Raw genomic sequence first — 18,891 nt, 5'->3', positions numbered from 1 at the left:
AATCTCACAAAAAATCATGGTTTTGATGTCAAACTTGCAAATTTAAAACTTCAAGATAATACCTCAATTCAGGGAAACAACCTAAAAAATATTATTTTTGGAAAATAACTTATCATGCTTGACTCTTTCATGTCTTAAATTTTAAATCAACCAATGCACAAATATCTATAAATTAATCCAAAACAACATCCATAAAAATCCCAAATTGACAAAAATCACTCTAATGAAAGTATGAGAAGATTACTTAAATACAACAAATAATTCAAGGATTTTCTAATAATTATAAAACAACCTCCCCACACTTAAGATGTACATTATCCTTAATGTACAAACATATATAAGCACAGAATAAGCAAAATATCAAAACAGAGGGAGAAAAGTGAAACTACCCTGAATATGGATGAAATCGCCAGAATAGTGAAAATTGAAATTGTGGCAAATGAAAATGTACTGCATGATTCTGAGCAAACTAATAAGAAAATAAACACAAATAAGGAAGAAGATTAAGAAGTTACAAACTCAATTAGAAGCAACCATAAAAATAAAAAAACATAGTTCAAAGAAAATAAACTAAAGAAACCTATAAAAAATAAAAAAATAAAAACAAAACAACTAAAAATAAGAAGAAAAATAAAAATAAAATGAAAAAGAAAATAAATAAAACATATAAAGCAAAACAAATCAACGATCGTCATCGTACGATGCGCTGAGATCGTGAGGTGTAGGAGCTGTAGAATAAATATGGAGATGCCGACAGATCTGCTACAAAGAGGAATCAATACTATCAAACTGCTCAAAATAGTGCTGCTCAAAACGGATGAACCGCTTAGGGAGGTCTGCTAGGGTAGCAGCATAGGGTGACTCAAAGGTGGAGGATAAGGTGGATCCTTATGGTGGAAAAAGGCATCATCAGGGAAGTTCTCATACGCATCCCGAAGGTCAGAATGAGACAACGTGTATTGAGGACCCAGGCCACACTGTCATTCGATCATCCTCATATGACTCATAATACATCATCCTTGTGGGACAATCTGTCCAACCAGTGTGAAGGAGGACGAGTGGTTTGGAGTATCGAGGAGGCCAAAATGTTGTGCGAGGTGAGTCACCTAAGGGCCTAAGTAGATAGGACTCTTCCTACTACGTTCTGTCTGATGGTGGCAAGCAAGGGCGATAAAGTAGGCTAGATCGAAGGTGCCCCCTGTCGCTATGCTCCAAAGGAAGTAACGTTAAATGTACCAACAGCCCCGGTGCTCTCCTTCCGACCAGTCAACGTTGAGCCAAAATGGTATGGATATAGCGTAAGGCGAGAGGTAATGAAACACTCAAAACAAATAATCATAAAAATATGATATAATAATGATCAGACGAAAATATAGATAAAATGAATGAAAATAAGAATACTATGAAAAATAACCAAATGAAAATAACTAACGTAAGAATCGAAATCAGAAGATAAAGAATATAAAGTACTAAAATAAATAATAAGAAAACAAATAATAAGAAATATAAGTAAAATAAATAGGAAATAAATAAATAAATAAAAATAAAGAAAAGAATGGAAAATGGCAAACAGTGAGGGTTGGTGGCATAGGGGTGCTGTAAATGGTGGTCAGTGTGAGAAACGAACGGGGCAAAAGGGTAAAAGAGAAGTTCTTGAGCAGTGGTTAGGGACGGGGGTGAAATTGAGGATGGTGGTAGCTGGAAAGGAAAAAATGAGTGGTGGAGGGGAAAAAACGAAGGGAGGGCTATGGCTCGAAGGAGAAAGGGGCAGACGGCGATAGGGAATAGTGGGTGGGATGCGGGGTTGGGGAAACAGAGTGGGGGCGAGGGTGTTTTTTAGAGGTAGGGGGTCGTTGATGACAGGTAAAGAAATAGGGGAAAGGGAAGAAGGAAGGGCTAGGGTGAGGCTATGATGGGGAAAGAGAGAGTGTTGACAAAGTGAGGAGGGACGGGGAACGGACGACCATGGGGGTGGTACGTGGGGTAGCAAACGAACTAGGGAAGGGATTAGTAGTTCGACGACGGCTAGGGTTTCGGTTGGAGGGTTGGGAGGAAGAAGACAAAGTAAAATGGGAATTAGGGTTTTAAAGGGGACACAATCGTGGTTAAGCCCGTGTTGGGCCATACGTCCGTGTCACATGTTTGTGTGGTGTTCCCTCAGCCCGTGTGTGATTTAAAATTACTACGTTGCCAAATAGTTAAGCTTTACAAATGAGGAGGTGTTTCAAATATAAAACATACTAAATAAACAATATGCAAACAATCCCCTATTTAAACTAAAGGCTCTCAAGCTTCAAAATATAAAAACCCATAAACTTTCAAATTTTGGACGGGAAGAAATTTTAGAGATGTAGTAAAAATATATGCCAGCTTATCTTCATTTTAACCTTCATTGCTGAGGTCTCGGAGAAAATAATACTTTTATGAAACATCAAATTCTTTAACAACTTGATTATAGAATTGTTGTCATGAAAATTTGACAAATTTAGATATTAATTATTAGGCATTCTTTTCCTTCTCATTCTTCAAATGAAAAAAATGTGGAAAAGTAGGTAATACATAGGGGTGAAGCCAGAAAAGCTTTTAGGGGTTGAAATTAAATTTTAATAGTCTATATTTTTATAATTTTTAAATGATCAAATCAAATTTTTATTATTTTTGGGAGACCAAAGTGCAATTTTACCTTTACTAATTTAAAATTGACTTAAGTGGATAATTTTCCATTTTACTTTCCCTCGCCAATCGCCTAGATACGCCACCGGTGAAACAAAAGAATCTTGCTCAAACTTACAAGATATAAGAAGAATTATTTTAATAATGTCACCTTCTTGCTTGAACTACAAATCTTCAAGATTTCTCCTTTAACATTAGGTTATTTAATAATTTGATACTATAAATAGACATTATTAGGTTAGTAGTTGTATACCTAGATATAACCACCCTTAGCACTTTTTTTTAAAAAGAAATTGTGTTTTCTTTTCTACATGAGTTTTAAATTTTCTTTTTCTATTCAAAGGATTTTAAAGCTTGATTATAAAAGTTTCGAGATCTAAATGTTATTCATATTTTCTTTATTCATTAATGTTTTCATGCCTTTTATTTTAATAATAAATATTCGTGTTTGTTGAATATTGATATTGTATTCAATTGCTTAGAATGTTTGTCTTGTTAATAGAACAGTTAAATCCATAATTTTTTAATTGATTCTTGTTGATTCTAAATTGATATTTGAAAGCAAAAACTTGTAGTGCTAAGAAAAATCAAGCATCTTGAAGTTGGAATATCCACTACAGCAAAACAGGCCTACCGTGACACTTTCGGGCTGAAACTTTCCTAAGTGTTGGGATAGACTTGTCGACATATGCTTTGGCCAATTCTTTGTATAAGAGTTGGGATAGACTTCTTGACATATACTTTGGCCAAATTTTTGTATAAGAGTTGGGATATGCATGCCTAAAGGAACACTTAAATAAGAGTCGGCTTTGTCCAACATTACGCCAACACTTTCATAAGTGTTGGTATAGACTTGCCGATATACTCTTTGACCAACTCTTTGTATAAGAGTTGGGATATGCATGCCTAAGACAACGCTTAAATAAAATTTGACTTTTTCCAACACTGTGTTGACACTTTTGGGTCGACACTTGCCTAAGTGTTCGGGTAAACTTGCTAACATATGCTTTGGCCAACCCTTTGTATAAGAGTTGGGATATGCATGCCTAAGGCAAAGCTTAAATAAGAGTTGGCTTTGTCTAACTCTATGTCGACACTTTTGGGCCAACACTTTCTTAAGTGTTGGGATAGACTTGCCGATATACACCTTGGCCAACTCTTTGTATAAGAGTTAGGATATGGATGCCTAAGACAATGCTTAAATAAGAGTCAGCTGTGTCCAACAGTATGCCGACACTTTCCTAAATGTTCAGATAGACTTGCCGGCATACTCTTTCGCCAATTCTTTATATAAAGGTCGGGATATGCAAGCCTAAAACAACGCTTAAATAATAGTCAGTTTTATCCAACACTATGCCAACATTTGGTATACCTTTCCCAACTATGTAAAAAAGTTGTCATATGAAAAGCTATTAAGTTGAAAGAAGAATCAATATGAGAAATAACTTTTAAAACATTTTGAAAAAAAAAACTAAATGTTATGTACCAAAAATCATGAACGATCAGACATAAAAATTCAAGATTTAAGATAAATGTAGGGTGTAGGGTCACCCAAATTCCTAGGCTGAAAACAACCCCAATACATAGCCATTTAGGAAGAGGAAAAACTTACTTGTAATGAGAAGGATTAGGCGTAAGTACATAACAATTTTTGCAACAATATTTTTATTCAATTGTCAAATAAATTCAGTAAATATATATGATTTGATGCATCAAAATTTCAAAAGCAAAACATATAGGAGAAATTAGTACTATCAGTGAAATTGAGATGTCTAAGAACATACGTTACTTGGCCTCCTCTTTAAAACCAATGTAATGAATATAGGTATCAATTGGTTCACCACCAAAAATCTTACAAAAATGCAAAATATCACTTGTTAAATTTTGTTTTTGAGCATATCATTTGCTAAGCTTTAAAATTTTGAATACTTAAACATAAAATGTTAGTATGACTTTGAAAATTGGAAAACACATTGCTACATGAAGTCTTTTACTAACATCTACTCAACATTATCGTTGCCGTATTGAACAAGTCTTTGTTTAATAGCACTCAAGTTTTGGAAAAGTACCTACTTTATATGTAGTATTGTAATTTGTAACAAACTTTTAACCAAATGCACTACTTCGAATAACCAACATAATTAGCTTGATTTGAATTCAAATCACACATCAAAGGTAATGAACATTCTTGACCATCAAGCCATCACATGAATTTTGTCTGTTTAAATCATTTATAATTGTATCATCTTAAATTATTATTTTATTTACAAACAAGTTTTTGAGTGCAATTCTTCCCAAATCCATTTCATTTGCTAACTGTATTTAAATCATTCTATTCTTTCTCTTCCAATTGATTATATATGTCTTCAAATTTTAATAAGTTGATAATTATATTTAAGTTTTATAATGATAATTAATATTTTTTTATAATGGATAGAGATAAAAGATAATGATTCAATTGATAATAATTTTGTTAATTATACCACCAATTACTAATTTTATAATTTTATATTTCCTTTCTTAATAAATTAATTTTATATCAATTAAAAATTGTGATATTAATATTTTTGGATTTAAAATATGAATATTCTTAAAATTTTACATCATGAGTGTGAATAATTGTATATATGGTGTCATTTTATACATCATACAAATTGAAAAGGATCAATAAAATGATAAATAATCACAATGGATTATAATATTAAATAATTTTAAGAATATATGTTAACTTGATTAAAAATAACAATTTTTCTTACTTTTAACAATGAAAGTCTGTCGTGTGGCATGGTTTTGTCTGCGTATGCATAGTTTTGTCTATTTTACACTGTGGTTTGGACTTTTCTCGGTCGTCCTTGACAATTACTTTTACCTTCTGTTACACTGCTGGTTTTGGTTTGGTTTGTAGTTCGCCTATTGGGTTCTGTTTGCAGGTTTTTACTTCTATTTTGTGGGTGGTTATGGAAAATGAACTGGCTTCGCTACAAATTTCACCGTTTGAAGATGATGAGATTCCAATTGCAGGGCCTTCAAATACCCCGAAACCGTTATATGATTTTTTTTTTGGTGGATTGTTTTGTTACAACCAATGTGGTGAATTTCTTTACTATGCGCACAATGTTGGCTAATTTCTGGCACTGTTTAGGGGTATATAAATTTTTTATCTGGGTGAAAAGCAATTCCTTTTCCAATTTTTCCATCGAGTTCACATTGATAGGGTGGTGAACAATGTTTCGTGGATGTTTAACATTCATCTGTTGGTTTTCTATCACCTGCAACCAAATGAAGACACTATGTTTGTGCCATTGATTTACTCTGTTTTTCTGGATACAGGTTTATGGATTACCACCGTGGCTATTTTGTGACGACATTGCACGATAGTTGGGAAATTTTATTGGTATTTTTGAGGAATATGACGCCAAGCAGGTGCACAATGGCAACCTATCTTTTATACGCATACGTGTGTGACTTGATATTCGGGCTCCATTAAAGAGGAGAAAGAAGATACTACTATCCCTGGTAATTCTTTCTATGTTTGGTTTTGCTATGAAAAATTGACTCCGTTTCACTATTTATGTGGTGTTTTAGGGCATGGGGATGGTTTCTGTCCCATTCAGATGATGAGGGATGTGACTGATGCTAGTATGGAATGGGATGCCTCTGTATAGGCAATTGGCCGACAGGCTATGGCTGTGGAGAATGTTTGGTTGCGGAAAAGAGTCTCTAGCAGTGTCGTGAGTGGTGTTTCTTCGGTTACTGCTTCTGATGGTGGAGGTTGGGATTCCCCTTTTGGAACTATATCAGAACCTGTTGATCTAGTATTGCGGTTAAATCTTGAAGGGGTTTCCCTGGGAGGACCGAGTGATGCTTTAGGCATAGTTACAGAGTTAGAGACTGCGCCTTTGCTGATGGTGTAGGTATGAAGCACCAGAGAGTAGTGAGTTGCCCTAGTGTTGTTTTTAGGATTTTGAATTCAGCTGGGTTGATTGATGAGTGTGTTTGGGCTTGTCACAACTTTATATTGGCAAATACCAAGGGGCAGGTCAACCGGCAGCTATGAAACTCTTATGTTGGAATGTCCGTGGTTGGGGGCCCTGCAAGCTGTGCGGCACCTTCGGTACATGCTGCAGTTGCATACTCCCAAATTATCTTCTTAATAGATTAAATTGGATTTTGTTTGCATGGCACATGTTCAACGGAAGTGTGGTTTTTTTCATGGTATTGATGTGGGGGCTAATGTTACGTAAGGGAGACTAAGCTTAGGTTGGTGTTCAGATGTTCTACTTGAGTTGCTTCGTTACTCCCGTTTTCATATCAATGTCACAGTTTAAGACTCAATTGGTGCTACTAAGTTCCGTTGCACGGGTTTTTACGGGTCACTCGATCTGTAACTTTATCCTAAGACTTGGAGTGTCTTGTAATCTCTAGGGCGAGATCAGAGCCTCCCTTAAATGGTTGGGGAGATTTTAATGAGATTAGGTTTTTATTTGAGAAGAGAGGGGGTGGTCAGGGAGGAGCGATGTATGGAAGAATTCAAAACTGTGGTGGCAGATTTTCTTCTCTAGGATTTGGGTTGTGAGGGCCTGTGGTTTCCTTGGTAATGGGGCAGATTAGCTGCCTTCAGTATTCATTAGTGGCTTGACAAGGGGGTCGCGAATGTTGCTTGGTGGGATTTGTTTTCGTCTTTCTCTATATAGCATTTGCCTCATTCAGTTTCAAACCATCACCCATCCTTGTTGAAACTGGGTGGCCTTTACTGCATAGGGTGCGATCAATCCGTTTCAAAGCCTGGTAGGTTATAGAGGATTCCTGCGAGGCCAAAATTCGTAACCTTTGGTAACTTAGTGTTGGTTCTGTTCTACACTAGTTGGGGGTGCTTTGTAATGGCCTCCAACATTGGGCTACTAGGTTACGACATGCTTGCAGTGGTCGTTTGGGACATTTACACACTCAACTTCTTAATCTAGATGGGATGGATCGTAATGGACCTCCTAACCACGAGACTTAAGATGAACTTGGAAATTGATAAGATTGAATTGTATTGGGAAAAACATACTTGGGAAAATTGGTTGAAGGTAGGAGATCGAAACACGAGATCTTTTCACCAGTTTGTGACACAGATGCGTCAACAAATCGAGTTCACTGTTTGATTCGGGAGGATGGCCATTTATTCTGTGAGGAGGAGGGGTTGATTAATGTTGCTACTGATTATTTTTGGCATCTTTTCACGTCCCATAGCTCAGGTGATTTAAGTCATATTCTTACGAGAGTTGACCCGTGCATAACACCCGTTTTAAATGAGTCTTTAATGACACATTTCACACATGATCATATTTTTGTGGCTTTGAAGGTTATGGCCCAAACTAAAGAATTGAGCCAATAGCTTATCATTTTACTTTATCGTCAAAGTTGGAGAAAATACACAACATACTTCATGTGTCGATGTTACGATGGTATCGATCAAAACCTTCACACATGATTTCACCTGTTGATATTGAGATTCAGCCAGATATGTCATATAGTGAATAACCAATCAGAATTTTAGATTGAAAAGTTAAAGAGTTAACGAATAAAAGTATAGCTTTAGTTAAAGTTCTCTGGCAACATCATGGAGTCGAAGAAGCTACTTGGGAACTAGAAGGAGCAATGAAAGTGCAACACCCAAACTTATTTTCTGGTAAGATTTTCAGTGATGAAAATTCCTCTAGAGGGGAGAGTTGTAACAACACAATTTCAGTGGTGTCAAAAATAGTGGTTTCAAGACCACAATTTTGACGAGTGGGTTATTATTTTAATATTTATTTAATGTCTACGGGATTATTTTAAGGTCGTATTAAAGTTTTGTTAAGAAAATTTAAAGTTTAAATGATTAATTAGGTAAAATGACTAAATTGTAAAAGGTGTAAAATTTGAATTCTATTAGTAAGAAGAGCTAAATGGATATGGAAAGGAACGCTAATGTACTTATATGTTAAATATACCATAATTAAGTTAGTGGATAGTTATGGACAAGGTTTTATTGAAATTTTAGATTTATTTTAAGGGTAAAACAAGAAATTAGTAAATAAACATAAACTTAATTAAGTGAAAATAATCATCTTCTTAATTTTTTTCTTTGAAAACCAAAATATCCATTTTTAAAAGGAAGAAATATTCAGCCAACTCCTTTTGGCCAACTCCTTTTGATGCTTGGTAGGTGATTTTGATCCCGTTTTTAATTAATTTTCTATTTTTGAGTTCGTTTTAGCTTAATCTAACTAGCCCAAGGATTAATTTGCAAAATTGTTAAGGGTTGAGGGACTTTTCATGGTTGAGTTTGTATATATTTTGAAGTTATTTGATAGATTATTAATCTTGGTTGTTAAACAAACTTATTTTGTTAAGTGATTGTTGATGAATTTTGAATTAGGGATTAAATTGTTGAAAGTGTAAATTCATGGGTTTTATTGTGAAATGTTGGTAATTATGGGTTGTACCAAGGTCCCTTGTAGCATTGGTTAATATGGATTTAGATTAAAATGGTTAAATTTCAAGTTAGGAGCTTAAGAACTAAATTGAGAAAAGTTAAAATATTAGAGGTAATTTCATAATTTTACATAAATATGAATTATGGATTGAATTGAATACTTGAAGTACTTAATGGAATGAAATTGTCTATTTAGATCAAGAAAAACAACAACTGGACTTAAATCGAGGAAAGGTAAAAGCTTCGGATTAGTTTCAGATTCTATTTCTAGGACTATAGTTTCGAGGTAAGTTCATATCAATTATGATCATATTAATGATATCTAAATTGATTGCTTGATATATTGTGTTAATATAAACAGACTTGAAATTTCATATGTATTAGTGTTTTGAGTAATTGGCGGATAATGAATGTCCTACCAATGGCTGAGGTCCTGTATTTGTTGTAGATTCTCAACAGCTCGTGTGAGCAGCATCATGTAGCTAACATTTCGACTCATAGCTCATGTGAGCAGACCCATTTCATAGCTCATGTGAGCAGGCCCATTTCACAGCTTGTGTGAGCATTATTGAATAGGAAATGTTACGATTATATGGAAAGGCACATTACATGTGAGCATTCTCGAGTATCCGATGTAATTCTAGATGGTTCAACAGGTAAGTAAAGGAAATTACCTGATAAGTATACAATTGAAATGATTCATAATCTTATGAAAAAGTTGATAAGTTAATTAATGTGTATATGAAATCTACTTATTATATGATTGAACTCATATGTATCATGGATGAACCTACTAACTTGAGATTTGAATATGCTTGTATAGGCTTTTACTAAGCTTATGGTCTTGGTAATGATATTATTCTTATTCTATAGTTTGTACTAAAGAAATGATAAGTTATTTTGAGTTATACGAGATTACTAAGCACTAATTGCTTAGTAAATGTCATGTATATATTATCAGAAGCTCAATCGATTTGAGGCTTGTCGAAGATTTATCACACTATCCAACAACCATTTCAGTAGTTTTTAAGTATTTTGGCTAAGGTTATAAATGGCATGTATAGGATTTTGTTTAATGGTAGTTCTTGAATGTGTTAATGGTTAATTTGGTATGATTTGCTTTTGATGTTCATGTTTAGTTTAATGGACTTTAATGTCTTACCAAGTTATGTCATTTTGGCCACTCTTAAGTGCTTGTATATAATATCCTTTTTGGTATGTTTGTGATGGCATGTAAATGGTTATATGTGATGTTGTTTGATAGTTAAAAGAACTAGGTTCTATGCTTGAAATGTGGCTATGTTGCTTTGATTGATCAATGATGTTTTGATATAAATGTGGTGCCTTTGAATGGCATATTGGTTAGATTAAATAGGATGTTTGAAATGGTATGTTTATAAGTGTTTGAATGATGGTTAGGTCAATCGAATGTGTGCACAAATGGGATGGATGGCTAGGTGTGTTTTGGCCTTGAAATGGCCTGTTTTTAGGATCAAATTATGGATCAAACGGCCTGGGACACAGGCTATCACATGTCACACGACCATGTGCCATTTGTAAATTGTTAGTGTATCAAGTTAGTGTGTTACACGGCCTAGCACACGGCCTGCGACACGACCGTGTGTCACAAGTCAGAGAGTTACATAGTCTGGCACACGGTCTGCAACATGGCCGTGTGACCCATCTCAGTGAGTTACACAGGTTGAGACACAGGCTGGGACATGGTTGTATGTCCCTTATTCAATTGTTACACAGCCTGTGCTATGTCACACGGCCGTGTGACCCCTATTTTAAAATTTTCTAACTTTTTCCCAAATCTTCTGTTTTGTTTCAAATTAGTCCCGAACTGCATCTAAGTTATTTTTTAGGGCCTCGAAGGCTCGATTTAGGGACCAAATGCATATCTCTGATCGGTTTTTAATGAGAATAATTTATTTAATGTTATGATGTTAAATGTTGTTCTGATTGTCCGGTAATGCTTCATAACCCTAATCCGGTGCTGGACACAAGTTAGGGTGTTACAAGATTAGGGTAAATAATTAGCAAAAATTTTGCTACGAAAATACTTGGGCGGTAAGACATAGAGAGAAGGGAGAGACGGTAACTTTTAGGGGTTTTGGGGGACCTACAAGCGGCAAAAAATTAGGTATTTTTCTCCTCTTCATTATTTTGGGCCTTAAGCCCAAACTGTAATTATTTCCTATACTAAAAAAATTAAATTGTATCAAAAATAGACTGATTAGTACTTGGGTCAATCTTGAATCTTTTATTAAATATCAAATAAAAAAATGAAAATGAAAATTCCTTTTAAGCTAATTAGAAAATTTTTCTTGAAAAATTATATCAAATTAAATTGTCAAGAAAGGTTGGAGGGGTCACAAATGGTCCCGCTTAAGTTCCAATTTCCTTAGACAAAATTAATTTAATGTATTAATTAAAGAAAAAAAATTCTAAGTATGTCATTTATTCAAATTAATTACATAAAAAATCAAGGGTCTATTAAATTGAAAAAATTATAAATTTACTCAACTTCACGATCCCAATAGTATTTGAGACGTTGACCATTCACTTTAAAAGTACCTCATTTTTTATCTTGTAATTCTACCACTCCATACGGATAGACTTTGTGAATGGTGTATGGTCCGGTCCATTGGGATTTGAGCTTCCCAGGGAATAACTTTAGCCTTGAATTCATCAAGAAGACTCTTTGACCTTCTTTGAATTCTCAAGGCTTTATGTAACATCCAAATTTTGGGCCTAGTCGAAACAGTGGTTTTGGGACCACAAATTCGGCGTGATAAAATTTATTTTTATTATATATTTATGGTCTACGATTTGAAGAAATGATTTTCTAAAAATTTCGTTCGAAAATTTCGACGTTTGGGCACTCAATTTAGTAAAAAGGACTAAATTGTAAAAAGTGCAAAAGTTGAGTTCTACATGTTAGAGGTGTCCAAATGTTATGAAATTTTAAATTGGATGTCCTTACATGGTAATTAGACCATTGTTTAAGTTGGTGGACAAAAATGGACATGGTTAGGCTTTTTTCCAAAGACTTTCATTAAGGGTATTTTGGTCATTTAGTTATTAAAATGAATTAAAAACAAAATTAAAAGTCATTTTTTGTTCATCTTCTTCATTTGGCCGAAATTAGCAAGGGGGAAGCCATATTTAGGGTTTTCAAGCTTCCAAGCTCCATAATCAAGAAGAACGAAATCCAGAGTTAGACCGGAGAAAGAAAAAGATTGAAGACTAAATTGCTAAATTTGGTCAAATTTGGTACCGAGGTAAGTTTACGATAAATAAATGCAATATTTCAATAATTATTATTAATATTGTTATTTTCCAGCAATTATATATTTACTTCATGAAATTATTTAATGTTGACTCAAGTATGAGATGATAGAGAATTAGTGATACAAGCCCCGTTGAAACATTAGGAATGTTTTGGATACAAATGTCATGACATTTGGGTAAAGAGATCACATGTAAGACCATGTCTGGGACATGGCATTGGCATCATTGAGATTATGAGAGGTCCCATGTAAGACCATGTTTGGGACATGGCGTTGGCACCGAGATGAGAGGTCCCCCGTAAGACCAAGTCTGGGATATGGCATGGGCACCGATATGAGAACTCCCATGTAAGACCATATTTAGGATATGGCATTGGTAGTACAGAAAACATCCCATGTAAGACTATGTCTGGGACATAGCTTTGGCATGTATTATCAGACAAGAGACCCGAGTATCCTTAGTATTCCAAGTGATTCAACGGGCTAGTAAATAGACTATGTTACATGAAAGTTCAGATAAAAACATAATAATAAATTCACGTGACTTATAAAGATTGAGAATATCTCAGTTATCAGTTGAGAAAGAAATTTTAGCAAGGGAGGAATAAGTTATAATCATGAGTTATTTAAGTAAGCAAGTAAGTGAACAAGTAAGTGAGTAAGTAAAGAAGCGAGTAAAGATTCTAATGTTTGATGAAATTTATGAGTATGATTATTTATGATAAATTTTGTTATTTATTTACTTGTAAACTTACTAAGCTTTAAGCTTACTTTCTTTATTTTCCTTATTTTTATAGTATCGCCAAATCAGTTCGAGGATCACAAGGACGTCGGAGTTCGTCTCACACTATCTACAGACATCTCGGTATTATGTGATTTCGAAACATATAAAGCTATGGCATGTATAGAGACTTAGTCATTTTGAGTGTGTTTATATGATATGGCTAACAGTTAGCTATTGAAATGGCTAATTAAGAACATGTGTGGTGTTATGAATGCCTAGGTGATAGTTTATACCTAGAAAATATGAAAGAGTAAAAATTTGCAATGAAACAGTTTTGGGACGGCAGCAGTGACGTGACTTTGAAAAATCATCAAGGATAGTATAAAATGAATTAGAGAGTGAATTATATATATAATTAAAGCTTATCGAGTCTATTTTCATAGAAAAATTGTGGGTAAAGGAATTTTATATTCTGAGATATTTGAGTTTTGGTTAGACAGGGTCAGAATGGTTTTTGGAGTCCTCTGTTCTAACTTTAGAAAATCATTAAAAATTGTAAAAAAATAATTATGAGTTATAATTTATATGTCTAGATTCCTTAGTGAGTCTATTTTCTGTAAAAATAAGTGAGAACACCATATGAAAATCATACGATGAGAAAATTGATTTTTAGTGAATAAAGGTTAGAACCATCAGACAGTGAAACAGGGGAGACTTTAATGAATAAACTGTACTAATTGGATAATCCAAAAATTCTAAAAATTTTATGGTAAGATAATATATGAGTCTAGTTTCAGGGAAATTTACGGATCTAAATTTTGAGTTTCGTAACTCGAGTTATAATTAAATTAGTGACTGTTGCGTAGGTGCACAGCATTATGGTGAACAGTGAAATAAATTTTAAAAGCAAATTTTTATGCGCTGAATTGGTAAGTTAAATCAGATAACGCCTCGTGGTCGACTTCGGCAACGGTATCGGGTAAGGGGTGTTACACTATATACGTTTATCATGCCATCTCTTAGTCTTTTCTTTGTACATCTTGGCATTCTTGTATGAAAACAACCTCAATTCCTCCAACTCATCAAGTTGTAACATTCTTTTCTCACTAGCTTGCTTTAGATCCATATTTAATTGTTTCAAGACCCAGTGAACTTTATTTTCCAACTCAAGCAAAAAATTACATGCCTTTCCAAAGACTAACCGATAAGGAGTCATTCTTAATGGTGTTTTGAAAGCTGTTCGATAAGCCTATAGAGCATCATCGAGCCTTCGAGACCAATCTCTTCTTTTGGGTTGAATCACCTTCTCAATGATTCCTTTGATCTTACAGTTTGCAAGCTCAACTTGCACATTCGTTTATGGATGATACATAGTAGCCATTTATTTACAAAGTGACATCCTTCATCGCTAATTATGGCTCTAAGAGTCCCAAACCTTGTAAATACATGCTTATGTAGGAATTACATGACAACCTTAGCATCATTGTTGGGCATGCCTTAGCTTCCACCCACTTGGATACATAATCAATCACCACTAGGATGTACCTATTACTATAAAAAGGAAATGGACTTAAAAAATAAATCCCCCAAATGTCAAATAATTCTACCTCTAAGATTTTTGTCAAGTCCATTGGCATTGATCGTAAGTTTTTCACATATGCGTATGCATCTTTAAACACTATTGGCCAAAAAAATCTAGCTTGCAAGATTTTTGCTGCATTGCATGAACCACCAAAGTGTCCCCCACTTGGAGATGAATGGTAGTGGTATTGGATCTCGTCAATCTCACTTCCAACTATACACTTACTGATTATATTATCTACACATTGTTTAAACAAAAATGACTCCTTCCAGAAATAATACCTACTATCATAAAAGAATTTCTTCCTTTGTTGGTATGTTATTCTAAGAGGCATTGTTCCACATCCTAAATAATTTTTAAAATTTGCAAACCAAGGACTTTCATGGATTCGACTCACCTCAAAAATATATTCATCTAGGAAATTTTAAACAAGTGAATGAGTTACCTCATTTTGTTCCAACCTCGACAGATAATCAGTTACTTGGTTTTCAACTCCCTTTCTATCTTGGATCTCAAGGTCAAATTCTTGGAGCAAAAGTACCCACCAAATCAACCTCGGTTTAGCATCTTTCTTTGTGAGTAAATATTTGATGGCCACATGATCAGTAAAGACTATGACTTTTGTACCTATAAGATATGAACAGAACTTATCAAAAGAAAAAAACTATAGCAAAAAGTTCTTTTTCAGTTACCGTGTAATTAAGTTGGGCTCCTGTCAAAGTTTTGCTTGCATAGTAAATCGGATGAAACACTTTGTTTCTTTTTTTCCCCATCATAGCTCCCATAGCAAAACTGTTTGCGTCATTCATCAACTTAACAAGAGAGTTCCAATCTGGTGTAACTATTATTGGGACTGAGATTAACTGATTTTCAATTCCTTAAATGCTTCCAAGCATGCTTTGTTAAACAATCTTTTATAAACCTTCGGTAAAAACCGACATGGCCTAAGAAACTTCTAACTCCTTTCACAGTGATTGCAGGTGGTAACTTTTCAATTACATCCACCTTTTCTTTATCAACTTTGATCCCTTTTCTGGAAATTTTGTATCATAAGAGAATTCCCTCCTTACCCATAAAATGACATTTCTCCTAATTAAGGAAAAGATTTGTCTCCTCACATCTCTTCAGTACCTCAGCCAAATTACTCAAACAAACATCATATGAATTACCAAAAATAGAAAAATCATCCATGAATACCTAAAAAAAATTTTCAACCATATAGTAAATATTGTCATCATGCATCGTTAAAATGTTACAGGTGTATTACACAAACCGAAATGCATTCACCTAAAAGAAAACATGCCGTACAAGCAAGTAAAAGTTATTTTTTGTTGGTCTTTCGAGGCTATAACTATTTGGTTATATCCCGAATATCCATCTAAGAAATAGTAATATTCACTACCTGCAACCATCCGATCCATAAAAGATAGCAGAAAATGTTCATTCCGCATTGCCTTGTTTAATTTTTTGTAGTCAATATAAATTCTCCAACCTGTAACCATTCTCGTCAAGGTTAACTCGTTATGTTCATTCTTAACAATTGTAATTCTTTGGTACACATTATATTAGACTTACCCATGAACTATATGAGATGGGGTAGATAATTTCGACATCTAACCATTTCATAACTTCTTTTCGAACTACCTCTTTCATAATAGGACTAAATCTCCTTTGCCCATCAATCCTAGCTATTTCGCCCTCTTCTAAGATAATCTTGTGTAAACAAAAGAAAGGGTTTATTCCTTAAATATCAATTATGGTCTAACCAATCGCCTTTTTAAATTTCTTTAAAACTTCGATCAGTTGCTCCTCATGGTGTTTTGTTAGTTCTGCTAAAAAAATCACATGCAAAGTAGAACAGTTACCTAGATAAACGTATTTTAAATGAGAAGGAAGTACCTTTAGTTCAAGTTTGGGTGGGTCCTCAATTGACAACTTAAGTTGTACATATTCTCGATCTTCTAACTCTAATGGTTCAAATTGTGCTGCCCAAACATAGTCATTCGAATTGGTTTCCATCAAATTCATACTTTCCCGACCTTGTTCATCTTCTAATGGCTCATACCCTAAGATGTTTCCAATGGGTCATCTACCGGATTACTTTCCCATTCCATAGAAACTACGGTTTCTAGCTCCTCTATTACTGAACATTCTTCTGTTGGATGGAATTTCATGGTTTTTAGAACATTAAATGTTACCTGGTTATCTTTAACTCTCATTGTGATTTCACCTTTCTACACGTCTATTAATGCTCCTCCCATTGCTAGGAAAGGTCTCCCCAAGACGATTGGCACTTCCTTATCCGCTTCAAAATCTAAATCAATAAAATCAACAGAAAAGATAAAATTTTCTACATGTACCAAAATATCCTCGATCTTTCTCTCTAGGTATGTTAAATATCGATTCGCCAGTTGGAATGTCACAGTCGTAGGTCTTACTTCAACAATGCCCAACATCTTAAAAATAGACTTTGGCATCAAGTTGATGTTTACTCCTAGATCGCATAAAGGTTTACCATAGTAAGATTCACCAATATTACAGGGTATAATAAAGCTTCTAAGGTCCTTCATTTTCGAAGGTAACTTGTTATGTAAGAACGCATCGCACTCCTTTGATAATGCTACAGTCTCGAACTCACTAAGCCTCTTCTTCTTAGACAAAATGTCATTCATGAACTTGACATGATTGGACATTTGCTCTAAGACTTCTACCAATGGGATATTAATGTGAAGTGTTTAAGAACATCTAAAAACTTTTTGAATTGGACCTTCTGTTTCTGCTGCTTGAGTCTTTGTGGATACGGAGGTGCTAAAACCTTGGCTTGGATTGGACAACTTTTCTGAGGTATTGAATCTACATATGAAGAATGTGTTAGCTTATTAGAATTCACTAGTTTAGATTTTACCTCTTTAGACTTTGTAGAACCTAGCTCTTCTGGTGCAGGAATTTCAATTGTTACTTGATTTTCCTTTTCCTTGGTAGGTTCATCTTCAACCTCAACTACCTTAGGTTCCAAAGTCTTTCCACTTCGTAAAGTAACTACTTTGCAGTGTTCCTTACCCAAATTCCTTGGTTTTTTTGTGTCACTCGGCAAGGCTCCTTGCAGTCTATTACTAAGCTCCGTAGCTAACTGACCCATTTGGTTTTCCAAATTTTTCAGTGTTGCTGCTTGGCTTTTGGATTAAGGCATCATTCTTCACAGTGTATGCCTTCAACAAATTCACGAATCTATTAAATGATTTAGCTTGTGGTGGTTTCTGAATTTTTATACTGAACCATTGAGGTTGATTTGATCTATGCTACATGTAGTTGTTGTTCGGTCTAGCTCCTTTGTTACTCTAAGAAAAGTTTGGATGGTTTCACCATGAAGTATTATAGAAGTTGGATTGTAGTCCTTGTCCACTTCTATTCTGGTTTTGATTTCCTACATAGTAAACAAACTCGAGATTTAATAGAAAACTCTAAAAAGAATGTTCGTCCCCACAATTTACGCAAGAAACAATGTCAAATTGACTCAACGAATTGCAACATAATTTAAAACCATTAGTACTAAACTATTTCGACATTGAAGAGATAGAATATTCCTGAGCTGAGAGTGAAGTGAAGGCATCTACTTCATGAACTCCTACTACTCGTCTTCTTGAAGTTGTTCGATTTGTCAGCCATTGGTAATTATTATTGATTGTTTTCTTGATGATTTTGTAAGCCTCATTATAAGACTTTGATAAGAGAGCACCATTCGTTGAAGTATCTACCACCATTCTAGTATGCGCACTGGGACCATTATAAATTGTCTCAAGCTAGATACAATGCAGAATTCCATGGTGAGGGCATTTTCATAATAGCTCTTTGAATCTTTCCCATGCCTTGTATAGGGACTCATCATCCATTTGCTGAAAGTGGTGATCTCATTCCGCAATATCATTTTTTCTAGGTGGGAAATACTTTACCAGGAAACATTCTGCTAATTCTTGCCATGTAGAAATTGAGTTTGGTGGCAAGGAATTAAATCATTCTTGTGCTCTATCTCACAATGAGTATGAAAACTACTTCAACCTCAATGCATCTTCGGTTACACCGACTATCTTGAAGGAATCATTCACCTCTATGAACAGTCGAATGTGAAGGTGTGAATTGTAACAGCCCTATTTTG

General features: G+C 34.5%; 1 non-coding gene across 1 annotated transcript; it reads left to right on the top strand.

Annotated features, from left to right (window-relative positions):
- The first annotated feature begins 18,554 nt into the window (after positions 1-18,554).
- On the top strand, positions 18,555-18,660 carry LOC128042137 (small nucleolar RNA R71). Its single transcript, XR_008197343.1, has one exon. It is a non-coding gene; the product is annotated as a small nucleolar RNA R71 (small nucleolar RNA).
- The last annotated feature ends 231 nt before the right edge of the window (positions 18,661-18,891 follow it).

This window comes from Gossypium raimondii, chromosome 6 (genome assembly GCF_025698545.1).
Source record: "Gossypium raimondii isolate GPD5lz chromosome 6, ASM2569854v1, whole genome shotgun sequence".
Classification (NCBI taxonomy): Eukaryota; Viridiplantae; Streptophyta; class Magnoliopsida; order Malvales; family Malvaceae; genus Gossypium; species Gossypium raimondii.
This window is presented reverse-complemented; position numbering and strand designations above follow the sequence as displayed.